The 27,667-nt window shown below is 37.9% G+C and overlaps 1 long non-coding RNA gene across 1 annotated transcript; it reads left to right on the forward strand.

Moving 5' to 3' along the window:
- The first annotated feature begins 8,115 nt into the window (after positions 1 to 8,115).
- Positions 8,116 to 26,904, forward strand: LOC119871944. The gene is made up of 3 exons (XR_005360082.1): positions 8,116 to 8,880; positions 20,161 to 20,277; positions 26,411 to 26,904. It is a non-coding gene; the product is annotated as an uncharacterized LOC119871944 (long non-coding RNA).
- Positions 26,905 to 27,667: the final 763 nt, after the last annotated feature.

Below are 27,667 nucleotides of genomic sequence, written 5' to 3' on the forward strand. Positions count from 1 at the left end.
CCCCCGGTGACCCCCCACCCCCACCCCAAAGCGCAGGGGCCCGGCGTCCTGCACCACGTCCGTCCAGCTGGCGCGGGCCAAGGCGCATGCGCAGGGCTCTCCGAGCGAGGGGAGCCGCACGTGGTGCACGAGGCCGTCGAGCTGCGTGAAGCGCATGCGCATCGCGTCTGCCTGGCGCAGCGGGTCTTGGCTCTGCGGGGCGAGGCGCGGCGCTGCTGCTGCTGCTGCTGCTGCTGCTGCTGCTGCTGCTGCTGCGTCTGCGTCTCTGGCTCGAGTCGTGGACCAGGTGGTGGTCCTGGGGGGCGGTGATGGGACTCTGAGCCTGGGAAGCGCTTTGTCCTCGCCGTTGCTCGCGGGCTGAGCATCCCCGAGCCGCTCCCCGAGGCAGGCTTTGCGGGAGGCTTTGCTGGAGGCCTCAGGCTGGAGGCGGCGCCTGCCCTGGGCCTCGGGCCCGCGCAGCATCTTCCTGCCGCCCCGAGGGGCCGCCCCCCCCCCCAAACGCGCTCTGGGATGGCCTCGCGCTTCGCAGAAGGTCCTCGGAGGCGACGACAGGCTCGCCGCAAGGCCGAAGAGCTGGGGCTGCGGTCCGTGTCCTGGGGGACGTTCCTCCGGGGCCTGAGGCTGCTGCGGCCCCGCGTGGTCGGTGCCCGCGTGCCCTGCGGGGTCCTCCTCGCAAGGGACCCCGCATCCCCGTCCCCAACCCCCTTCCGGCTGTGTTACCTGCGCCCCTGCAGCGGCGAGACACCAGGTCATTTTCTCTCCTGTGGATTTAGTTCTCTTTGGTTTGGCGTTTTCCTACTGTTATCTCTTCCCATCCTTTTACTGTTCACCTGTCTATTCTTTATAGTGAAAGTTCGTATTTTGTGGCTGACCGGTAGTTCTTGGTTTTTATCCTATTTGACCATCTCTGTCTTTTACTTGCAGTGCTTAGGCAGTTTACAATCAATACTGGCATCGGTATGATTGGATCCAAATTTCCTGTCTTACTGCGTGTTTTCTGTGGGTTCCCTCTGTTCTTGAATCTTCTCCCCCCCTCTTTTCCCGCCTTCTTTTGGGTTAATACAAGTTTTGTTTTGTTGTTGTTGTTTTTTGGGGGGGGAGAGGGAGAGAATCTTAAGTAGGCTCCGCCCAGCACCAAGCCTGGGGGGCTCTATCTCGCCACCCCAAGATCATGACCTGAGCTGAAATCAAGAGTTAGAGGCTTAGCTGACTGATCACCCAGGTGCCCTGATACAGTATTTTTTTTTCTTAATGCCAATATTCTGACAAGTTTACTGTGTATCCAGATGGACAAATTCTTGTCCTTATAAAAGAGTTGTTTTTCCAGATTTGCCTGGATAGAATGAATTGCAAGAATTTCCTGTAGGTAATACTGAACTTTTATTAGGTTACATTCTTCTTTTTTTTTTTGCATGGGGCTCTCCAGGAGCAAATAATTATATTTTGTTGATTCAGGTATTTTCTGTTCTCTAGCTAAGTTTAACATACCCACAGGGTAGGATGACATTGTCACACAGTTGAATATTATACAGCAGTGAAAATGAAGTAGCATTAGGAATTAACATGAAGTGATGAATATCAAAAACTGAAAAAAGCAAATTGCTAATGAGTACATACAGTAAGAAATCGATGTGAATTCAAGAACTCGTAAGTGGTAGAAATACAAATAAAAATAGAGGAATGGTGAATACGAAGTTCAGAATAGTTACACACCCCCTCTTTCACAAGATGAAATTAGGGAAAAATGGGATCAGGAAGTGTCACAGTGAAAGCTTAAATAGTACTGCCATTTGTTAAAGTAAGTGACCTATTCATGGTTCTTCAGGTTATGCTTGCCTAGACCATATACATGATATATATTTTTATTTAAAAATATTAATTTGGGGATCCCTGGGTGGCGCAGCGGTTTGGCGCCTGCCTTTGGCCCAGGGCGCGATCCTGGAGACCCGGGATCGATTCCCACGTCAGGCTCCCGGTGCATGGAGCCTGCTTCTCCCTCTGCCTGTGTCTCTGCCTCTCTCTCTCTCTCTGTGACTATCATAAATAAATAAAAATTAAAAAAAAATTATAAAAAAAAATATTAATTTGAAAAGGCAAAATGCTAGACTTGAATAGTACTCAAAACGTGCTTTATCACCCTCTTCCCTTTTCCAATCAAGCATAACTGGCATTCATTCATTCAGTCACCAGTAAATCAGGGCATTTTCAAATTGCTTCCACACTCCAGCCCACGGCTTTGTCTCTGCAAAATAAGGAGAAGCTGTTTTTATGACCACTGAAGTTCCTTATGGAACTAAAATGCCTGGATGTTATAACTATATTTGAACTTGCCAAGAAAACCCCAAAAAGCCAAAAAGCAAAATTGGAGTCTGAGTCTACCATTACTCTTATTTTGATCTTTTTTTTTTTCCCTTTTTTTTTTTTCTTTTTGGAGCAGCAGCTAATGCAGTGTGGACAAGAAATGAACGATTTACAATGAACATTGGAGAGAAGAGACATGATTATAAAATTTAAAAACCCAGGGGATCCCTGGGTGGCAGGGGATCCCTGGGTGGCTCAGCGGTTTGGCCCCTGCCTTTGGCCCAGGGCACGATCCTGGGGTCCTGGGATCGAGTCCCACGTCGGCCTCCCGGCATGGAGCCTGCTTCTCCCTCCTCCTGTCTCCTGTGTCTCTGCCTCTCTCTCTCTCTCTCTCTCTCTCTCTGTCTATCATAAATAAATAAATAAATAAATAAATAAATAAATAAATAAATAAATCTTAAAAAAAAACCATGAAACTCTATTGAAAACTATGAAAATTAAGAAAAGAATTTATAATAAAGTAGTGAACAGGTATATAAAGTGTTAAGTGCCAAGAAGAAAAAGAAATAAGAGATGTATTAGCGGTTGTCTGTGAAGAGGTTTCATAGTTTATAAAGGTGATCAGAGAAGGTGTGTCTGAAGAGAGATTTTAGCAAGGCCTTGAATGATTAGATCTGTCTTGACTGGAGATGGAGGATGAGAGTCAAATCCAAACTCTGAGTATCCTCTCAGCTAGTGGTTTGTGGATTCAGAGAAAGTGTCAGATTTAAAGGACCTCCAGGACACATACCTGTTTTCAGTGGGAGGTTGGAAAATACTGGTGTTCCCAACTTCCAGTTGTTCTCCTAATTCTGGTGCGCTGGTCCATGGTGAGCCAGAACAGGAGATGGGAATGGTCTTTGCAAATCTCAGATTTATCTTTACTTTGGAGGAAGAACAAACCCCTCTGCCTAAGTCTGCTGGGTTTGGATATGTCAGAAACATTTTTTTCCTGCGAGCAAGGTGAAAAATTTCGACAGCCCAGTGACCACCAGGGTAAACTTTTTTGCCCAGCAAAATAGGCTTATTAATGCAATGAGGGAGGGTGTGCTAGGTAGAGTCCTGAAAGTATCTCTTGGTTAAGAAGGAGCAGGGATAGTTTTACTTTATTTATTTGTTTATTTTTGAGACTTGTGCTGGTGTTACATGATTTCTAGGAAGGGTTAGAGGAAGCAGGAATCATCTCTGAATTGTTGGCTACCATGGTGAGGTGGAAATTGCAGAGTGGGGCTGGGGAAACCTTTGTAAAAAATCAGTAGCCCTCAAAAAAGAGGGTCATTGTGATATTCTACAGCTGCAACATGACCTTTGGAGAAATATTCTTTAATGTTAACTTTGTAGTTGGCTTTATTGTGTCTGTTATCACAATCAGGTTAATGGCAGGCCTGATATTTAATACCTCAGAGGAAAAGTGTAAAATGTCCCTGACATTTTTACGAAATCAGGGCTGTGATCAATAGTGTTTTTAGCCCCATCGTACTTGAAGTCAGCAGAATAAACCCACTGAATAGCCGCAGGCTGTCTTTAGTTAGATTGACTATCTTCCATCCAAATCAGACTGACCCTGAATTGGAATGGTTTATTTTGCTGAACTGCAAATTGAATCTAAATACTTTTTTTATTGTACTAAAATATTTTTCCCAAAAAATACTACCCAAGGAAAAGCAACCTAACAAACTCGTTCAGATGAAAACTTAACAAATCTAACTTCAAAATCTTTAATTTTTTGTTATTGTGTCAATACATGACATTAATTTTACCATCTCAACCATTTTCAAGTGCATAGTTTAGTAATGTTAAATATAATTGTGTGTATTCACATATTCACAACAAATCTCTAGAACTTTTTCATTTTTTAACATTCAAACTTTATATCCACAAGCACTACCTTCCCTTCCCTCTCTTCCCTTGGTAACTACTTTTCTGTTTTCTGTTTCTATGATTTTGACTATTTTAGATATTTCATATGAGCGGGATTGTACAGTATTTGTCTTTCTGCACCTGATTTAATTCGCTTAGCACAAATATCCTCAAGGTTAATCCATATTGAAGCCTGATAGGATTTCCTTTTTTTTAAAGACTGCATAGTATTCAGTTGTATGTAAAAACCCCATATTCTTTGTCTGTTTGTCTCGCGATGGATATTTGGATTATTCCACCTCTTGACTATTGAGAATAATGCTGTCATGAACATGGATGTGCAAATATCTCTTCAAGATCCTACTTTGAGTTCATTTGGATATATACTCAGAAGTGGAATTCCTGGGTCATATGGTAATTTTAGTTTTAATTTTCTGAGATACCTCCATGTTGTTTTCCATAATAGCGCACCATTCTGTGTTCCTGGTAACAGTGCACAAGTGTTCCAACTTCTCCAGATCCTTGCCAATACTTGTTCTCAGTTCTTTTGATAATGGCATTCCTGATGGATGTAAGGTGATGTCTCATTGTGGTTTTGATTTACATTCCCTATTAGTGATATTGAACATCTTTTCATGTGCTTATTGGTCACTTGTATATCTTCAGAGAAAGATCTATTCAAATTCTTTGCCCATTGTTTCATCAGGTATTAACTTCTGTTGTTGAATTGTAGAAGTTTCTTACACATTCAGGATATTAAGCCCTATCAAACATATGACTTGCAATTATTTTCTCTCATACTATAGGTTATCTTTTCACTCTGTTTATTATTATTATTATATTTGATATGAAGAAGTTTCTGAATTTGATGTGGTCTCATCTGTCTAGTTTTTATTTTGTTGCTTGTGCTTTTGGTGTCCCATTCAAGAAGTCATTACCAAATTCAGTATCCTGAAGCTCTTTCCCGATGTTTTATTTTAGGAATTTAATAGTTTTAGGCCTTACATATTAAGTCTTTAATCCTTTTGAAATAATTTTTGTGTATTATGTTATTGGTGACACAAATTACTTCTTCCTATATTGCATATCTATTAGCATAGATTTAAAATTACTTTTTATGCTTTAATAATATTCTGTATATATTGATAAGGCATTTACTCATCTACCTTACAATATCACAGGCTTCTATATTTGTCTGTATATTTATCTGTGTAGGACCCTGATGAGAGTGGAAGGAGAGTGCTGTGAATTACCTGCTGGATTTTGATGGGGTTGACTTCATGCTCACTTATGGTGCAGGAGCCTTTTAATTAGGTTCTGCATTTCTCACCAAGGTATTTTGTTGGTTTGTTGTTATTAAATCAGTGTTCCTGAGGGAGGGAGGGTGTAGGGCTTCTTATCCCATTGTCTTGCTCATGTCACTCCTCCCAATCTACTTTTTAAAACAAGAACCTGCAAATACTCTCCACTCAATTTAGTTGGAGGTCTTTAGCACGGAGTTTGTAGAAAATCTGTGGTTGGAAATGTCTGGAAGAGGCTTAAAGTATGCATACCAAAATACACTCAAATTTATTAAGCAGAAGCAGAGTGCTTGGTTCCTCCCTTCTTTCTCTTCAAAAATAGAATGGAAAATATTTTCAGTGTTTTCATGCCAGGTGCTGTGGGAGAAAGAGGAATGGTACTATCCATGTCCATATTTTACAGAATTATAAACTGAAGTTCAAAAAGATTTAAAGAAACTAACCAAGAAATACATCTGGTAATTGACCAAGCTAGGATTTCCATTTCTGCTGTCTGAACCCAATTCTTTCAAGAAAAGCATTGTTGGGGAGAAACCAATACTTTTAGACAACTATTTAGGTGTTTCCTAGGTCTTTTCCCCACACACAATCCTCTTTCCTCTTAAAGTTTGTTTTTTCCCATTCTTTCCTCTGCTGCTCTGTCTGATGGCCCATTCTCCTTTGTCACCCAACATCACTTAGGACCCCAATATGGATAAGTATGAAGGAATGATGCAAGAAAGAGCTATCCTTAGCTTTCTCTGGATTCAAAGGAAAAACAAACGTCAGTTAAGAACCAGGCATTGACTGAGCTGGTATATGATTTTCAGGAGAGTAGCCTACATATTTTTTTGGTTCTGGACTTCTTTTCTTCTGTTTACTAAATGAGGGTTAGTGAGACTCACCTTCCAGTGAGAACACCTACCCTTGAGATCGATAAAAACCCAGTAGAGATGGCACAGGCATTTCAAAGAGCAGCATCATTGAGCATCCCTGCAGTTTTCAATTAGAAGGTTACTGGGAACGTAGCTATCACTGTAGAAAACAATTTTTGAACGTCCACTCAGGAGTGTAGGTGGCTAGCCTGGGAGTCTAGAGGGGATTGGGTTGTTATTATTGAAAGAAACACCACCAATTATTTTCCTCTCCTAATAAGATGTTCAAGCTGAAAGATGAAATGAGAACTAGGTTCAGAGTGCTACTTTTGAAGGCCTTCAGCCAACAAAATGATAATCTTGCATTTGCATCCAACCTGGAGAAAACAGTAAGACAGTAATGTGGCAGGAAGTTTTTTTTCCTTTGCTTGTTTTTGTTTTGGTTTTGGTTCTGAGGTAAAATCTAATGAGGGAATAAAATGCAGGGGAGTGAAAAAAGATTTGATTGATATTTCTCTGGTGTTTTTACTCTTCCTTCCTTTCCAGCCTGTACGGGGCTGCTCAGGGAGAGAGCACTTAATGAACTATGGCAACAGATGCCTGCTTTGTTATGCAGTTCTTCAGTTTGTAAAGGTGGAGCACACCTGAAGGATGAATAATATTTTTCTCTAACCAATCCAAAAGAGAAAGTGCTAATAACTGCTTTGAAGGAAAGGTGATCTACTCTGGGGAGGGATGATATTTTATGGGCAGTTGAAGATTTGCTGTCAGAGGGGTCGGTTGGCCTCAGTTGGAGTGCAGCATGTAGAAAGGAAATGTCTTTGGGCATTGTTGGAAATGGTAGCAAATGAATAAGGAAGACAAATATAATGGCTAGTCTGGTGTTATAATCCTGGATGGGGAAGGTAATGGAAAGTGGACTAGCCAGAAATTTAAGAGGGAGATGTAGGAAGAAAGCACCATCATGAACAATGATAAGCTCCGCATGTCCCTGGAAGTTTATACAGTTGTGCATATGCATAAGGCCACATAGCTGGTGAGAGGGCCCTAACATTTTAGATGTGTCTGGCTGAACCTGATGCCTTGTACCTGTGCAGAGGTGATATGATAAGGCTTAGCCGATTTACAGATTATGTGAATTATTAATACATTTCTCAACCCACACACAGATTCATTGGCCATTGACTCAAACTATTTGAGCACAACCTATAATGAATCATTGGCTGACCCCTAATCTGTGATGACCCAGAGGTGACATTGGGAAGCCAGACTTAAAAACTAAAAACAATATTTGAAAAAAAAGCGAGCAGAGACTTCAGTGTCTGCGCATTGCTGGTCAGATGCACTCTGTTTACACACTCTATTAATTAACACTAGTGTTAATCCTAGCATGTCACTAAATAAAGACAAAAATAAACTAGAAAAAATCCATATCAAGGGCATCATAATCCAGATTTGTTATAAAATATTATCTGAAAGGTACAGTTCTCAACAAAATTTTGACACAAATAGATGGGAAAATGTAACCCATGCACAAGGAAAAACATTAGTCAACAGAATCTTTTTCTGGATCCCAGATTTTGGACTGAGAAGACAGACTTCAAAGTAGTCATTAAAATAAGCTCATAAGGGACACCTGGGTGGCTCAGCAGTTGAGTGTCTGCCTTCAGCTCAGGGCGTGATCCTGGGGTCCTGAGATCAAGCTCCTTGCAGGGAGCCTGCTTCTCCCTCTGCCTATATGTCTCTGACTGACTCTCTGTGTTTCTCATGAATTAATAAATAAAATCTTAAAAAAATAAGCTTATAAAACTAAGAGAAAACTTGTTTGAACCCCTAGAGGAAAGTATGAGGACATCGATTCAAGTAATAAATGATCCAAATGAAAAGATAGAAGTTACTAAGAAAAGAACCAAATGGAAATTCTGGAATTGAAAAAGAGACAGTAGCTAAAATGAAAAATTTACTAAAGGTGCTCAACAGCAGACATGAGATGGCAGAAGAAAGAATAAGAAAACATGATGGTAAATAAGTCAACAAATTTATCTGAATAAAAGAAAGAAAAAAAATAAAGAACAAATCCTCAGATACCTGTGAGGTATCTATCGCCAGGCAACCAGTGTATGCATAATGGGAATTCCAGAAAGAGAAGAGAGATATAAATGACTTAAAAAATTTGAATAATAATGGCTGATGTCTTCCCATTTCAGATTGAAAAAAATTAATTTTACATGTGCTTAGTAAACGTTTGTCAGTCTCCTAAATCTTAAATGTAGAATTACAATACGGTCCAGCTATTCCACTCCTAGGAATCTACCCTAGAGAAGATGTATATCCACACAAGGACTTTTATTCATTATTCATAAAAGCCTATGATGGCTATGATCCGGTAACCCTGAGTAATGCAGGGCAAAGTTTCTACATGAGGATTTATGTCTGACAAGCAATGACCATGGCAGGACTATGAAGACGTTCCCTCCCAGCTCCCCACTCAGACCCGACTACTGGGGGACACGTCGGCGTTACCGGTACTGATTTCAAATTCAATTTTTTATGCTGCTAACTTACTCATCTTAAATCATATAACAGATATTTGTGCATTAATGTCCACAGCACCGTGATTCACAAAAGGTGAAACATTACTGAAATGTCTATTGACAGATGGATAGATAAACAAAATGTGGTATTTACATATAATGAAATACTATTCAATCCTTAAAAGGGAACAGAGTTTTGACACATGCTATAACGTATGTGAATTTTGAGAACATTATGCTTAGTGAAATAAGCAATCAACTAGACACGAAAGGACAAATATTGTATGATTCCGTTTAACAACGGAGTACTTGAGAAGTCAGACTCATAGAAAGTAGAGTGGTGGTTGCCAGAGGCTGGAGGGAGGGGAAATGGAAGTTATTGCTTAATGGTTACACGGTTTCAGTTTGGGAACATGAAAATGTCCTGGAGATGGAAAGTAGTGACTTTTGCACAACAATGTAAAGGTACTTAATGCGCTGTAGTGTAAGCTTAGAAATGTTTAAAATGATAAAATTATGTATATTTTATCACAATACAAAAACCCTAAAAAATAAAAAAGGCAGGCCTTTCCCCCACTGTAATAAATTGCACCAAAACCCACCCCTCTCCCCCTCCACAAGAGCAAGAAAGTAATCACGACAATATGCGTGGTTTTATTAGTATTGTGGACAGATGTGGGGGAATAATGTATCGGTGTTTTTAGGGATGAAAAGTAGCCAAATGGAAAAAAAGAAGTAGCCAAATGATTTTGAGACATCTGGAAATGTTTTTTGGGCACCAAGCATTGTATAAATGAAGCAAAAATACATGTATACTGTAAATAGAAAATATACAACCATGTATTTCCAATGCTTCCTTTCCCTTCCTCACCAACATGGGTTTGTCACGCATCCAGGAGCCACGGTGGGTCTGCATGAGGTTAGCCATCATCAAGGAGTGTTTAGAGTGACAAATACTGAGTGCTTTCCTCGATCCATTCCGTTTACAACTTATGAAAACCCAGGGAACCGGCAAGGGTATTTGTTAAATAAAATAAATCAGTTTGGAGTTGAAAGTAAGTTGAAAATAAGTTAGTTTACAGTTTTATCCCAGACACTCCACATTTTTCTCTTACATCTTAAAGGAATCACATTTGTCTGATGGAAAGAACATGGATTTAGGACTCATAAAATTGCTTCTGTATTTGTGTTGTAACTTTGAACTTCTCAGTATCAATTTCTTCATTTGTAAGTTGGGGGAAATGACTCTGACCTTTCGGAGTTTCTTTGAGGAGTAAATGAGATGAGCAAAGGGCCAAACCGAAGAGCCTGACACAAAGCAAATATTGAGAAAATGCTAGTTTGTCCCCCTCTCTCTCCCGTCCCCTCTTCACAGTTGATCAAGATGTCAGAGGTGTGGGTATTAGTTTGGAAGGCGTAGTGTGGAGTGGTGGGTAAAAATGTGAGTCATAATGAATGCCAGCTGTCAGAAATGGAATCCCAGCTCAGCAATCTGCCAGCTGTGTAACCTCAGGCATGTTTCTTTAATCTCTCATTTTTCTCAGGAATATAATGCAGCATATAAAATTATAAATGTACTCTACATTTTTTATGGAAACAGTGTGAAATAGAATTTATCAGAATTTCTGTGTTTGTAAGACACTCTTCTGTAGTAGTACTGCAAACAGAAGGTACATATATAAGTGAAGTTGAATGTTTTATGAGTACAAACTATCAAAACTAAAAAAAAAAAAAAATTAACCATGCTAGAGGAAAGACCAAATTAACATTCTATTCTTTCTAGAGAAAATGAGATTACAAAATTATTGCTATGTAAGAAAGCAATCAGAGTATACAGGTTACAAAAAAAAAAAAAGAGAAAAATATTTTCTGGATGCGTATTAGGTACCCAGTTAATAAAAGTGTCATGTGCTGGATTTTGTAATAATGGTGGTATTTTTCAGATTTTTATAGATAATTTCTCTGTGATTTCTCATTGTAAACAAGCACACAGATATGGGGCACCTCGGCGGCTCAGCGGTTGAGCTTCTGCCTTTGGCTCAGGTCGTGATCCTGGGGTCTTGGGATTGAGTTTCACATCAGGCACCCTGCAGGGAGCCTGCTTCTCCCTCTGCCTATGTCTTTGCCTCTCTCTATGTCTCTCATGAATAAATAAATAAAATCTTAAAAAAATAAACAAGCACACACATTTGTACATGATTCTGTATTTATAATTTTACGTTCTTTTTCTTAAATTGGACACCATAATTACTTCCTGGAATTGCCTCTTACCAGATCCTCATTCAAGTAAGTTGATGAGGGAAGGGGAGCCCAGACTACAAGAAATGGTTTGGGCCCACAGGAGGCAAGAATTCCACCTATGGAATCATGTCATCTTTCTGTCATTAGCCCCAAAACCTCGAGTGATGAAAATAAATAGAAGAAAAACTAGTTCCATGACTACTCTTTCAAGTTTTATTTTATTTTCACATTTTGAGACTTTCTGTGCCAGGCACTGTGACAACTTCCCATGCATTATCTCACTTAATAACTACAGCTTTATGGGGTACATACTGTTACTATCTCAACATAATGAGTGAGGAAATGAGGTTTGGAAAGATAAGCCCTTGTGCACAGTCTCCAGGCTAGAGACCACATTATCAGGTGTTTGGAAAGCATAACAGGAGCAGAGGTTATGACAAGTCAGGAGGGTGGTGGGCATTCCCATCTATTTGAATGCACATGCAGGCACATTACTGGGCGAGTACCTGCCTGCTATTTTTCTACTTGTACTTCTGCTGTAGGTTGATGAATGCAGACACTGAAATCTCTACTGAGACTTGGTGAACCTAAATTTTTCTAGCTGCTGAATAGGGACAGTGGCATTTTTACAAGCTTCCATTTATTACAACTGAAGAGGGCCTGTGGGGGGAAGGAGTCAGGGTTTTTTAATTGTTTGCCATTTTAATATGAAAAAGTGCTTTCCAAAACTGGCATGTTTTTGTCATGATTAAAATGATCTTTCTTATTTCATTTTTTAAAGACTCTAAATGCAAAGGCTCAACTCTCTTGAGATTTCTATTTAATTTAAATGATTTACAAACTAAATAAACAAATAAATGAATTAATTATACTAACTGCAATAGTATTACCATTTGGTGACCCAGACTGAGGTCAATATATGTAAATGATGCAAAATTAAGGGATGGAGGGGTCTCACTTTTTCTTTGGACAGTGAAAAATGATGTCACAAATCAGGTACTTCATTTCCCAAATTAATTTTTGGATTATTTAATCTTTGCATAATTTATTTATATAAATGGAACCACATTTTATGATATAGAGCCAGTAGGAACTTTTATACAAGCTAAGTGGTTTATATTATAAATGAAGGCATCTACGTGCAAACGAAGTGGATTTGGTTGTATAAATAGTTTGGGAGACTTCAAGACAAGACTTACAGATTGATAATTTCAAGTTTCAGAAGTGACATTTAATAGTCTTAAACTTCATGGTTCATTTTTCAGAACTCTAACTATGGAAAATTTCAAAAGTCACACCAACTAGGGAAATAGTATTTTAAAAAATCCTATTGTAATCACTATCTGTATTTGGCAAAGATCAACCTTGTATTTGTCTTAAAAAAAATCTATCCCCCTTCATGTATTTTTACTAAAGTATTTTAAAGTGAGTTCCAAATGTCATGTCATTTGATCCATTAAAAATGGAGTTAATAACATGGAAGGCAAAGACAGTACATGGTCCCTGAGATGACAGGGTTTGAAGTCAGATTCCGGAGATACCACTGTGGACCACAGACCATGAAACCAAATATGGTGCATATTGATTCACAGTCAATTTCCAAAAGGCTTGGCCTGTGCTTTCTATAGAATGTAACAGAGTAAAAACAATCACTGTGGATTGGAGCATTTGAAAAAGATGAACGGAGAAGTGTGGGGGGGGGGGGGAGAGGATGCACCAGTCCTGCATAGATGAGAGGGATTTAAGAAGAGAACAGCGGGTACACCTCAGATTTTGAAAAAAGTAATAGCATGGTGAAATGGTACTTAAGAAAGAATAATATATATAGGATGAACCTGAGGATGGATATGATGATGGAGGACTGGGTACTCCTGCAGTAGTGCAGGCATGCGTTTATAGATTAGAGTAGCAATAGTGGGAATTAAGCGAAGGAGGAGATCTTCAGATATCATCAGTAAATATACATTTTTTTCCTGACTAGAAAATAAAATTCAGAACATTCTAATGGTGATTAATTTGGGCAATATGGAAAAGTATGAAAAAGGAAAGAAAAACTGACCATGTTTTCATTGCCCAGAGATGATGATTATTAATGTGTCCTTGACTCTGTTTTTTTTTTTTTTAAATTAATAGGCCTTATTTTTAAGAGCAGTTTGAAGTTCAAGGAAAAATTTAGCAGAAAGTATAAAGAGTTGCCATACATATATCTCCTGACCCCCAAACCTACAACTACCCCAATTATCAACACCTCGTACTAGAGTGAGCCTGCATTGAGATATGAGTATCACCAAAGGCCCATAGTTTACATTAGGCTTCATTCTTGGTGTTATATATTCTGTGAGCTTGGACAAATGTATAATGATATGTATCTACCATTGTAGTATCATATGGAATAGTTTCACTGCTATGTCCTCTACTTATTCATCTTTCCCTTCCCTTTAACTCCTGATAAAGTCACATAATTGTAATCATACAGTCTTCACATAATATGCATTTGTTTCTTCCATGTTTTTTTATGGCTTGATAACTCATTTATTTTTAACATTGAATAATAATCCATTGTCTTGTCTGGTCTTGATGTACCACAATTTATTTACTTATTCACCTAACTGAAAGACATCTTGGTTGCTTTCTGGTTTTGGTGTGAATGAATAAAACTGCCGTCAAATCTGTGTGCACTCTTTTGTGTGGACAAAAGTTTTCAACTCCTTTGGGTAAATGCCAAGGAATTGAAATGCTGGATTATATGGTAAAAGTATGTTCAGTTTTGTAGGAAACTGTCAAACTGTCTTCCAAAGTACCTATACCATTTTGCATTCCTGCTAGCAGTAGATGACAGTTCCTGTTGCTTCACATCCTCACAAACGTTTGTGATCTGGATTTTGGCCATCCTAATAGATCTGTAGTGGTATCTTGTTTTCATTTCCATTTCTCTCATGACAAATGATGTGTAGAGCATCCTTTCATATGCTTACTTGCCATCTGGCTATCTTCTCTGGTGAGGTGTCTGTTAAATCTTCTGCCCATTTTCCCCCCTAGCTTTATTGAGATATGACTGACAGAAATTGTATACATTTAAGGTATACAGTGTGATAATTAGATATATGTATACCTTGTAGAGTGATCATCACAATCAAGCTAATCAACAAATCTTTCACCTTGTATAGTTACTATTTTTTTTGTGCTTGTGTTGAAAACGCTGAAGATCTATGCTTTTAGCAAATTTCAGATATACCATACATCTTTATTAACTATAGTCACAGTGCTGTACATTACATTTCCAGAACTTATTTATCTTATAATTGAAAGTTTGTATCCTTTAACCAACATCCTCCCACTCTCCCAGACCTTGGCAACCACCATTCTGCTTTCTGTTTCTGTGAATTCATTTTATAGAGAGCAGGGATCATAGCTGGGTAGGCAGCTAACATAGCCTATGGCAGATAAGAGATCATCCTTTTGGACATTGAGATAAGAGTAAGAACTCTCCATTATGTATCTTCCACTTTCATATTTTTTCAGTAGAATGCCTGTCAAATAGTACCTGCTCTTTAGCTGTAGGTTGAATATATAAGTGAATGAACAAATGCTAGTTCTTTGGTAACTTGTAATTTGGACTGAAAATTACTCAATCCACTGATAAAAATAGTAAATCAGGAAGCATACTGTGACTACCCTAAAATTGTGTGCCCAGAGAAAATCTTCAGTTAAAACTAAAGAGAATCTGAAGTATCACATTAACTAAATTTTCTAGCTTTTACATACATATGAAAGCTTCAGAATTATCAAAGATTTAGTATCCTTTAGCAGTACTTAAGCCTCAGAGGTAGACACAAATGGGCTCCTTACCATCTTCCCACTAACCATTAACACTAAGCAAGGGCATGTTTCAGACTTCTTTCCTGCAAATGCTGCTGTAGCAGGACAAGCTTCAGGAATAAAAAAGGTTTAATTCTTATTGGTGCTGTGTCCTAGAGCAAAGCTTTCCCATATGGTTCTTCATACATGTGAGTGTGTGTAATTCTCTTCATATGTGAATCTGAACTTGGTTTATATTAGCAGTTGATTTTGCATGACACATTCAGGTAATTAATGTACAATGATTTTTTTTTTGTTACATAAAATTTTAGATCTTAGCAGGTAAGAATTTGAAATTCTTTGAGAACTATAGGGGAGTAGACGTTCACTATCAGTATATGATTTAGATATTAAATGTCAATGTAAAACTCTCATAATCTCGTAATCATACTTGCTGCTAACATTTTGTTAGATTTCCTTACGAGATCTAACTTAATGTCATTTAAAAGTGTAAGATAAATGCATGTTCATTGTAAGAAATAAAAGCAGTACAGAAGGCAGATATCCGTTGCTTCCTTAAACCCCAAGACTTGTTCTTCAAAATTAACTAGTGCTACTGGTTTATAGCCTATTTTTCCCAGACATTTCAGCATGCTTATTTTTAAAGCTTATAAAGCATTTGCCACCACACATTATCTTGTTCCACAAGAAGAAGAGTGGGATTTTACTTAACAGAGAGAGACTATACTGAGGGTCATAATAGATAATGTGTTTGACTTGAATATGAAAATCTTCCAGCTCAGCCGAAGAACCACTTTTGCAGTTCACTTAAGTCCTTGGTGCTGTTTTATACCTTCACAAAGAGATGATAATAACTTTGGAATGCGTAATTCAATTATTTCATGAATGTTTATTTATAGTATAGCTACAATATGCTTGGTATAGTAGTGAGTACTCAGAGGACTATGGAAAAGGTACTGAGCAGAGTTTGTGTGTTTAAGAAAGGAAAGTGAAAATTTGGCAACTGGTTGTTCTAGTTACCTATTTTTATATAACTGATTCCCCTAGTAAGGAGGTGGCAAATATGCAATTTCAGCAGGGCTCTTACCTCTGCTCCATGTAGCATCACAAGAGAGGCTTGGCTGCGATATAGAGGATATACTTAGAAGGTGGCTCACACACATGATTGGCAGTGTGGTCCTGGCTGTTGGCTTCAAACTCTGCTGGGGATTAGGGGCCTTTGACCTTGCTTCTTCTCTGTGTGGCCTTCCCCACAAACTTAGCTGTAGCATTGTGGCTAGTTTACAAGAGTGAGCTATTCAAGAGATAGAATAGCTGCCAGTTTCTTTGGCCTGGAAACTGGACAGTGTCACTCCTACTACACTGTATCAGTCATACTGGCACAGAACCAGATTCAAGTCCAGGAAACGTATAGGCCCATTTTTTAATGGGAGGTGTGTTAAAGGGATCTGAAGTTGTGTTGTGCTGTGTGTGTGTGTGTGTGTGTGTGTGTGTGTGTGTTCAATGTGGCATTCTCATCCTTCCTGTGGTAGGATCACTCATCTCTCTGTGGGGAACTTTTTCACCCCTACTCACATTTTATAGAATGCTGGTGGGGCTTCCACCCTGTTTCCTCTCCATTGACCGCCAAGTGGGGATATGATTTCAGTCTGGCCAATAGTAATGCTGTATGCATATGGCTGAAATGATTGGGCCTGGAGTGAGCACATGGCTCCAGTAGGTCTATCATATTCTTTCACTGGGACTGTTACAACAGAACCAATACAAAGCATTCCTCCCCAGTTCTTTTGCTGTTGCTGGTGGCAGTGGTAAAAGACTGTGGCCATGTCTTCACTCTTTGCCACGTAGAAAGAGCTTGTCTACCACAGATTTGAATTTTATATGCTGTATAAATACTTGGCATATCAGATAGCTTCCCTGGGTGTCAGTTTCCTGCCTTGGTAATAATATCTACCTTGCAAGGTTGTTTTAAGGACTAAATGGGACATGGTAGGCACTGACTAAATGGATTATGATTATTATAGCATTATTGATTAAAATAGGTATAAATGGATGAAAATCTTGGAAGTTTAATAAAACAAGTTACCAGATGTTTCAAGTTATTTAGATCTTACCTTTTGGAGGGCATGAAAAGTTGATCAAAGGAAGAGATGTTAATTATCTGATTAGCAAAAGTGAACACACATAAAATATATTTTGATTTGCATCCAGGGACCCGCATTATGAGAAGTCTCAACTTAGTTATTAGAATAATTAGACATTACAGATGTAAGTGTGATATTGAATTATCCATTTGTTTTCCTTATCTAAAATATGATAAATACATTTTACGTGCACATGTGACAATACTGGTAGTATTTACTCCCTGTAGGTAGCATTTCAGCAGATGTATCTAGAATACATGAACTGTTACAAGAGTGAAAGAGGGAATATATAGTCAATATAAGGGAACAATACTCATTTCAGAAATTGTATCCTCATGAAAGTTGAAATATCAACATTTCACAAAAATTGGAATGTACCTACAATTGTAAGTATGTACATAATTAAGACTCATTTTTCTTATTTCTGCATTTTATAAATAAAACCTTACCATTTCACCAGTGATTGAATACATACCTCATCTGTGATAAACTCTGTTTTCAGTTCTAAAACCGCATGTAGCCCCATTTTGTATTCATATCTTCTCTCAAATGGTGTGAGTATACGTTCTTTCAAATAAAAGTATGTATCATGTGAAGTTGTCCTTAGACTAAATAATTGCTGCTTTGCGATGGTTATAGCATATACAACTCAGAATAAAGCACGGGATAATGGTTAATGTATTTGTTTTCAATGGGTTATTCACTTACTGAAAAGCATAGACACATATGCCAGCAATAGTAAATGAGATATGCCTTCAGGAGGAACCAAAAGTAGAAACTCAAGAGAAGGGGAAAACATATGGTACATATGCCCTGGAAAAACTGTGGAGCAGTCAAGAGTGCTGACACCCATTGAATGTGTTCATTATGTTTTGTATCAATGAGTTCTCACACAGGAAACTCAATCTCTAGATGTAAGAGAGGTTGAAGTGTTCTAGGTGGGTCGATGGAGGGAAATCCCTGCAGGGATGCATGCATCTGAACACTGTGCTGTTCTAACTCACAGGAATAGCCTTTTCTGTCATGCGCAGGTATGCAATGCCAGGATGTATCTTTGAACTTGAAGTAGTTTAGCAGTCCACTAGAGAGAAATCAGAATCTGTGGTCCATGATAAACTGGCTAGCCTGGCTTATAGTTTTTAACTTTTATCACCATTTTTATTTTGTTGCTGTTCTCAGTGTTCCCATTAAGTAAAGACTTAATGCCCCTAGCATTTTTGTATTCAAGAAAGCAAAGCTATTAAATAAGGTCTTTCCCCCTCCGTTTGAAGGAGTGGGGGGAAATCAACAAAAATAAGGACTCCAGTAACTGAAGAAGTGGCCCTGCAAATGTTCAAGTTTCAGGTGCTTCCTATTTACATCTCAGGGTGCTGAGATGAAGAGTCTGGATGAAGATAGCAATACTATTAAGTGGGTTCATAGCCCATTGACAGTTAATTAATAGTGCCAGGGAGGGGAGAGTTGGCAGTGGTGTACTACAGGGTCTCTGTCTGTCCTTGGTCTGCTCTTCCTCAACATCTGGATGAGGATGTAAGTGACACTTCTTTGATTTTTTTAGGTGAAAATGATCTTGACAAGCTTGAATAATCCATGGGTTGCTTATAAGAGTATAATAGAAACATATAATAGTATCCTCCACTTAAATCTTTATATTAACTGTATTATGTGGACAAAGAAAAAATCGAAAGAGCTAAATATTTATATAAACATTCCTAAATTCATATATATCTGGGAGTATTTCTGGAAGGAGATAAAAATACAGTGACAGTGGTTACTCTAAAGAGGGCTTGAGAGACTGGGGATCTGGACAACAAGTAATATTTACTTTGTCCCACCTACATTTTTCTGTTGCTTGAATTTTCTTTTTAACTATTTAGTTTTTTAAAATGTCCATGTGTTAATTTTTCTGAATATGTTCCTAATCAGAAGGAGCAAGTGAAGATGCATAGGATTTTAGGAAGATATGGATTAACAGGAGCCAATTGGAAAACCCCTAGCGATTATGATAATTGTAAATTCCAGTTTGAATCAGTGCTTGGGTGTGGTTAGTTGACAGCAAAGTGAATCTGTTAGATTTCCTTAGTGGGCCCTGGTCAGAAAGACCTGACACCCTATTCAGTTTACCTGGTTAAGGGAGCAGGTATAATAATCCAGGTATTATCCTTAAGTTATTTTCTTTTAAAGGCCTAAACGGCTCTTCCATTTACTGGTTGGACTGCCCAGTGTTATTCTGTAGGCTTCCAATATTCCTCCAAAACCAGAAGATTACCATGTTAGATCCTCAGACTTGAGCCAGGAACAAAAATGAAACCAAACACATCCAAAATGAGGAATTAATTTTTTATTTGTAGGAAAGTTTATTCTCAATAAAGATTTCCCAACATTAGCCTAAATTAGGAAAGATGGTGGTAAAATCAGCTTTCATGACATCTTAGGATATTTACAATAGTGTAATAGATGAGACTATATGATTACCAAAGATATTTCCATTTCGAGATGATATGCAATGCTTATTTTTACGTGGGAAATATATTGTTACTCATTTTGCTATATTACAACTGTCTTTAGTAGAATTCCACCTTTTGCTTGCTATCCTTATTGGCATATACACTTGATTTTGCCTGATGTTCAGTAATACCAATTGTCACTTTGAAAAAAAGCAGCAAGACAACAGTGTCTACTGATGTAAAAACAATTAAATCTACTGACTTTATTTAATCAAGGATGTAATGTGGTTGGAACATTTGATGGTATGTTCTAGGCTAACTATGTAACTTGATTTCCTATGGTGATTCATACTTTGAGTCATTAATTGCATTAGAGTATAATGGAACAGTATTTGATATCCTTTAAAAGGCCATGAGAAACACCCTACTTCCATCAGAAATTGTATTTTAAAAGTACCTTTAAGTTATAGAATATAAATATATAGAGTACATAGATACATATTCTGTGTCAATATATGGAGTAAAAAATTGTAACGGAAAGATTTCTGACCATATCAGCCTCTGTGTGCTTTTCCCTGCTCCCTATAGCCTTTTTAATTTCTTTATTTTTTAACTATTAGAGAAAAACAATCTGGATGCTGGGGAAGTTGGAGCCAGTCTGGTATTAAACAAATAGACACAGATAATCTTCCCTAGTTACCATCAAGCTTTCTCCCAGTGCTAAAGCTGAACCAACAGTAAGTACTCCCAAGCAAATCTATTTTAACCACTATTTAAAGAGATTCCTAAAAGAAACAACAACAACAAAAAAACTCCCTCACAGGTGCAGATCATTTTTTCTTAATCTCTACCTTCCACAGAGTGGGGTTTTAGAATAGTTTCTGTTGCTCATGGCACTGCTGGAAGAGATAGCGGGTACCGGGGAAGGACGTCGTTGACACCTGCTGCCGTGGGACTGTACCTTGTTCCCACACCTGCCAAAACAGCTGGCTCCCTGCTTGGGGACAAAGACACAAAGAGCCTGTTTGAATGAGTTACTTCTTTTGATTTGAGTTGGTAGGAAATTTAGTTTATTGGGGGGTAAACTCAAAAAGATCACAAGTACAACTGTAATGTGTATAGATGGGATGTAGCTAAACAGAGCATAACAACAGTTATCTTTGGATGTTGGCATAATGATTATTTTAATGTTCTATTTTCCTGGGGTTTTCATATTTTCTATCATATATACCAACACCTTTTATAATCAGAAAAAAGTTATTTAAATGTTTTTTTTTTTGTTTGTTTTTTGTTTTTTGCTTGATCCAAGCATCTCCTATCTAAAAAGATCATAGGATAACAATAAGACATGTCAGGATTGAAGTGTTTTGTGGTCATGGTTTATTTCCTCTTTTGTTTCTGAAACAGAAGAAACTAAAAGCATTGCCTAAAGCATTTCCTCCGGGCAACTATTCTTAACCCCAATTTACGCATCCCCCTTGCCAGATTATTCCCAGGTACATAGTGCTATTGCTGGTTGGTTCCAACGTGAGACAATTTTCAGAGCTCTGTGTGGAGACTGGTGGTCACTTGGAGCCACAGTCCTGATGGAAGCAACTGAAACTTTGCCTGATAAAAGAGCAGATAATAAATCGTTCAACCTATAAAAACTGACTCAACTGGGCCTAGGAGTCATTGGTTACTTTGATCTATTCCTCAGCTGCTTAATTTACTTATGGGGCAGTTCTGGCTCTGTAGGTCTTGAAACTGGAAAATAGACTTCTTGATAGTAAATCCTTTTGAAAGATTAGGTAGAAAGCCAGTTGCCATGTTCACAGTGAAGTGGTTCAGATTTCTGAGAAAATTCACAAGAAGCTGGCAACCGTCATCTTTCAAGAGGAGGCTTGGCGTTTTGAAGTGTGTGGGAGGTGACCTACCTTTCCTCACGTGCCCTTTGAAGCTGTTTGCACTTACGGCTTTGCACTTGTGCTGCATTTTCAATTAAGCAATAAGTAATAATTGTGCATGGCTTAAACTTTTATTTTCTGACTTTTCATGACATGATTTTCTACATTCTACCAGGGATGACTTCACTAAAAGTAAGTGAAAATTTTTTTCAAGAAAGGCAACAGGCTCTTAATATAAAGTTTTATGAAATAAAATTGGATATACTTGGCTCTAACTTCTTTTCCCCTCATGGAAAGGCTCTTTAGTGTACCATTGTCCTGAGGAACAATGTTTTTATTTTGTGAGGTATCATGAGATGTTACTGATATCTTCTTGTACTTTTGGAAGAGGAAGTGACTTCATCCTGTCTTCTCCCAGAGTGGTTTGATGTCACCAACTCCACTCTCATTACCTTCCTTGCTTTTTGGATGTCACCTGGAAACCACACAGACAATTCATTTTCAGCTTCTTAAAAACATTTTTTTTCTGCCTCCGCACCCAAATCAGAAGGCTGAGAATCACTCCTGATCATCCCTGCACTTAACTCTGTAATCCTCACCTTTCACAGCCATGCAGTCAGCCACCTAGTCCTGAGGTAGCTAAATCTTTGAACTCTTTCATGCACCTTTCCACTTTCCTCACTGTGGACTATTCTAGCTCATTTTTTTTTCAACTCATTCATGCATCAGTGCAAAATCTTCTCATAAATATCCTTGCTCCCAGTCTAGTCTCCATCTCATCCATCCCTTGATTGGTTGCCAGGTGGTTTCTCTAAAATGTGTATGTGATCTTGTTGCTTTTTAAATTTAAAATCCTTTGATGACACACTTTTCTTTCCCTAGAATATTATTTGCAAGGTTATTTCTGACCTACTCTGGATGGAAACTTCCAGCCTTATTTCTCAGTACCCTTTTACACAGTAACCGTGCTTGATTTCTTAAAAATCTTCTCAGTGGGTCATGGTCTCTCTCTTCCTTGCCATGGCACATCCTATTTCCTTGGTCAGAAATGCCTTATCTTTCTTAGTGCCTTCCACTTTTTCACGAAGTGGTCCCAGCCTCATCTTCACCAGTCCTGCTTATATTTTTCTCTTGAGCTGCTCCTAGTACTTAGCTATGCATATGTTTACTCTTGCCCTTTCTCTATAATTTTAATGATTGGCTTGCTTATTGCTCTTCATACTAGATTATAAACTCCAATTTATAATTTGGAGGGGGTGTCTGAGGGAATAGTTTGCAATGGTAAGGGAATATATACTTATTTTGAATTCCCACTTGACTCCATTTTTGATGTTTGACTACTGACAACTTTTAATCCCCATCACTCTTCTTCCCCTTTTGCCCCACATTTGGGAAGGGTGATAAGAAAGCCTGGATTCTTCCTCCTTTGGCATCAGCAAGAAGTTCAAACAGTAGAAGCCCTGGCCCATAGGCAGGAACCCTCACACCAGCCCAGAACCAGCCCCAAACCCCAAGCCATTCTCTTCTCTATCCCCTGAAGGCATTCTTAGCCATGTTTGGGAGCCCACCCAACTCTCCACAGAGCGCTTCATTTTGTGAGCAATAACTTTCCATACCATGTTGGTGAGTGTGTGGCATCATCAGTCTTGGTAACTGAACCAAAATTTGGTTGGTTGAGAACATCCAGCTGCTTCTCAGGGGTGAATACCACTCCCCCATACACACATGAGTCTCCAGACCCAATTAATATGATATTATATGCACATAATACTCATATAGTACTTATTAAGTAAAGATGACACATTCAAAAGCATCTCAGTATGTAAGTTCCTCCATTCAGATGGGAAGTTTGGTTTCCTTTTTTGTCTGGAACATGAGAAGAGGTGAGGGAATGGGAATGAACATAGGCATTTATCAACCACTAAGGAAATATAAATATGAACTATTATTTATTACATCATAGGTACTTGCTTCTTCCAGATTCCGTTATGGATGCTTGAAATGAGTGTTTATGTATTTCACAGAATATAAATCTGTTTTGGGGTATTCCTTTGGTCACAAGATGTCCTTTGACCAGTGGGATGTTTTCCATAAGCGTATTTTAATAAGAACACAGCACTGCCCCAGAGCTTGTTTCCTGCACCTGCCAACTTCCATGAGTAAGTTCGGTGAGCATAATTTCAGTCCTGTAGTATCACTCCTAAACCAAGCTTGGTCAAGTCACATCAGTTTATTTAGGTCTTGTGCCCTGTAAAAGGGTTGGAGGGCTCATGATAAATCCAAGACCTCTTGCTCAAATGGTGGTATCATTATAGTCTGTCTTCTTCTTCTGGGCTTTTCAAGGTCATGGTGTCCTAGCCCTTAAAAGGACTCAGCAAAGTGATGAATTTTGCATTTCAGGCCATATAAAAATTGCGTTACTGACTAAAAGAACAAGAAGCCTCTTACTAAGTAACTAATCCCAATTCAAGCACTTTGAAAATAGCTATAATGAAAATCACACCAGGAGAAGGACATCAGACGTCTGTTAGCAAAACAAAGCATAATGAAACCCTTTACTTTACTCTATTACAAGGACCCAAATCACAGGCTACTGAAGAGATTTTATAGAACACCACTTCTTTCTTCCTTCCTTTCTTTTTAAAAAATGTCTAACACATTGATGTAAGTACACAAAGGAAATGTCAAAAATAGAAAATGTGTCCTATAATTCAGTTCTTTTCAATATGCATCATTACTGTTTGAGCCTTGTTCCAGTGATTATATATTTTTAAGTAGATATAAATCTTTTATGTTCTATTTCATTTTAATGGATCATATATTTTTTCTTTTGGAAGCATAGTTTTCAAAATGATCATTTAAAAATAACTGCATAACAATACATGTTATTAATGAATCACCTTTTCCAAAACTATACCCCTTTGGTTGGTCACTTAAAAGTTTTTCCAGGTTTTCTATTATAATTACACATAACAATGTTTTTTTTTCAAGTGCAGAATCCATTTGTATGTTGAATCTTTTATGGAAACGCAGTGAACATCTCTTAATTGGATCTCTTTATTGGTCTTTTTACAAATAGGAATAGGAAACTGCTAACAGAGTTCATAAACAGTGGTATTACTATAGTTGGAATTCTTTTAGACCAAATGGTAGAGCTGAATCTAGTTGTGTGATATTTCTTTCAACAAGCATATCAGAAGTCTTATATGCTCTTTAGTGCTGAGCACATTGATATTAAACAATATAGCAAACTAGGTCATTACTCCCTAATACTGAAGACCCTGTTTTTCAAGATAAAGACATACTTGGGAAAGAAATATTTTTAGCTCCCACAGTTCACAAATATTCTACCTGAGGGGAAAAAACACATTATGATGGCTTTACTTGACCAAAATATCATCATAAAATTAAAGAAAATATTAATTTATTGGAGCAACAATTAATTTTTAAAACGGAGACAGGTTTGGTCTTTTTCCTTGGGAAGTTGACATTTTAATGGAGGTGATGGACAAGTAAAGAGGCAATTAAAATGTAGTGAGCTGCTAGACCAATCCTAATGAGACCTGCCTTTTCTGTGATCAAGAATAATCTTTTAAATTATTATGATCATGGGAGGGAGGCTGTTAGGAAATGTGACAGATTTTGAAATGCAAAAATGATAAATGGATGTCCTTTCTGGTAGACTTTTCCAGGTTATCTGTGTCTTTGCCTGGCTTGGAGCTATTTTACAACTCTGTAAATTATAGAAAACTTATAGCCATGCAAATGATTATTGTCTATAAAAATGTAAATAAATTTTGTCTGGTGCTATACAATAGATTGTTGCCTTGTGGCTATTCACCAGTCTTATATCTATTTGTAAATTCATTTCGGCTTTCCTGGTGGCTCCTATATGTGTATCATCTCAGAATTCTTTGAACAAATTTTAACTTTTTACTGATTCCCTCATTGATTAATGAGTTAAAATCTCAAGCGTTCATTTAATATTTGTATGATGGTCATGATTTTAACTTTTTTTTTTCCCAAAGAAATATCTTTTAGCACTAGGGTACAATAGCTGCTTAGTAATTCTTTTATACAACCTTCAGTAAAGGCCACACTTGGCATTTCACAGGTTTTCTAACAAGACTGACTTTCAGTGACATAATTTTGCAATTATCCAGCTTAATTCAAGTCTACGAAGATTTATTGATCGCTTGCTCTGTGCATGCGGATCAGAGATCAATAAGATCCACTTGGGTCCCATATAGTCCACATGGGTACAATTACAACTCCAAGCCTGACTCTGTCGTGTATTATGCTATGTGTAATAATAGAATCCTATGCAAAATGCCTTGGGAGACTGAAGAGGAAGCAATGAATTCCAATGAGATAGAATGTGCTGTGTTTTACCTAGAAGGCAGAGTTTTATTTGACTTGAGTCTTATAGAATAAGTAAGGTTTTTACCAAAGGAAAGGACACATTTTCTAGAAAGTCAGTGGGATACAGAAGGGGGTATCTCATCTAGAGAATAATCACTCAGGTAGGTGGGTGTGGCTGGGATAGGGGAAACCCTGGGGGTAAATGGGGAGATTTGAAATTTGGAACAGGCCAGTTAAGAAAGCTTTGAGTGTTAAGCTTCAGAATCTGGACTCGATTCTAGAGCACTTAAGACCCGTCACAGGTTTTTAGGCAGAGAGTGAGTGATGCTATCAGATCTTAACAGAAGAGAAATGGTTGGAATTGTGGTATCTTGAAATATTCCAGCTGCTAAACTACTAGAAGAGATTTGTGATACAACCAGTGAAGATGGGTTATTTTCACACTCAGCTTGGAAGGGTGCCCTGGACAAAATGTCCTGCTATTGTTTTCCCTCATTTTAGTCTTTATATTTAGTCAATATATTCCTGGCAGTCTCCCTCATCACGATAATCTTCTCAAAATTATTCTTGATCACACACATACAAAGGCTGATCTCACTATCACATTTCTCATCCTTCATAGGCTGTTGGAAGAATCACAGGGATTTTGGGAATCCAACTAAAGAGAAATTGATTCAGAGATATATTTGGTTAGAGGTCAGTATTGTATATTGTACCATTTGTAGTCACTTCCGTGCAGAGTTAAGTTATTGCTAGTCATACTAGTATAGGAAAGTCTTCCAGGAATATTCTTATCATCTACTATGCTGACCCATCTTGCATAGGACATGAAAGCACAGGACTAGAAAATCTCTGGTCCTACAACCGCATCCTGTGGCTCTGGGCACTATAAGGAGTGGGAGAAGAAAGGCTTATATAATATCCAGAGCCAGATGCTAGTATCTGGAAAATTATTAATGAAGGTGTGTCAGATAAAGAATAAAATATTTTTGTGAATATTTTCTGCTTTTTTTGATATATGTGATTTTTTATTCTGAAATGATTTTATGTCAATAATTTTCTGTTGTTTTTTCTTAAAGAGAGATCCCCCAATTATGTAAACTTCATGTTCCCTAAAACCTGGATCTACCTTTGGGTGTGTGACAATAGATCTATTGTAACAATGTTATATATTATAACAAAAATAATAAAAAATGCAACAAAAAGATCTCCTCATCACCCATTGTCTTCTGAGTCTCTCCAACATCATTGCACTGAAGAACTTGCGAACTTTACCAATCACCTAATTACTATAATCTGATGAGTAATTTCTCATTGAATTTTATTTTTTTTCCTCTTTATTGTTGTTTTTTAGAGAGGTAGTGGGAGAGGCAGAGGAGAGAAGCAGGCTCCATATCCAGTGTGTAGTCCCAAGTGGGGCTTGAGATCTCATGACCCTGAGATCATGACCTGAGCTAAAATCAAGAGTCAGATGCTTAACTGAGCCATCCAGGCACCCCTCATTTAATTTTAAAGTAATTCCAAAAATAATCTGACAATAAATGTGAATAATGCAGGACTTTGAGAAATGATTAAAAGTGTACATTTTCATTCCTCCCACCCCACTCTCAGTTCTAAAATCCTTCCTACATCCAGTCATTTTTAGTAGTTTGAAGCGTTCTTCCATAACTCTTTTTTTATGCATCTGTAGGTATCTATGAGTATGTATATGTGTTTAAATATGTACTTAATTTCTATATAGACAACTAATTTAAACAATTTTCTGTTATTGAAGTATAGTTGACATACAATGTTATATTAGTTTCTAGACTAATTTTTTTAGATCACTAATATTCTGCAACTTGCTATCTTTTAATTTAAGAATACCTTTCGGAGGTTT

The sequence above is a fragment of the Canis lupus genome, chromosome 5 (genome assembly GCF_011100685.1).
Source record: "Canis lupus familiaris isolate Mischka breed German Shepherd chromosome 5, alternate assembly UU_Cfam_GSD_1.0, whole genome shotgun sequence".
NCBI lineage: Eukaryota > Metazoa > Chordata > Mammalia > Carnivora > Canidae > Canis > Canis lupus.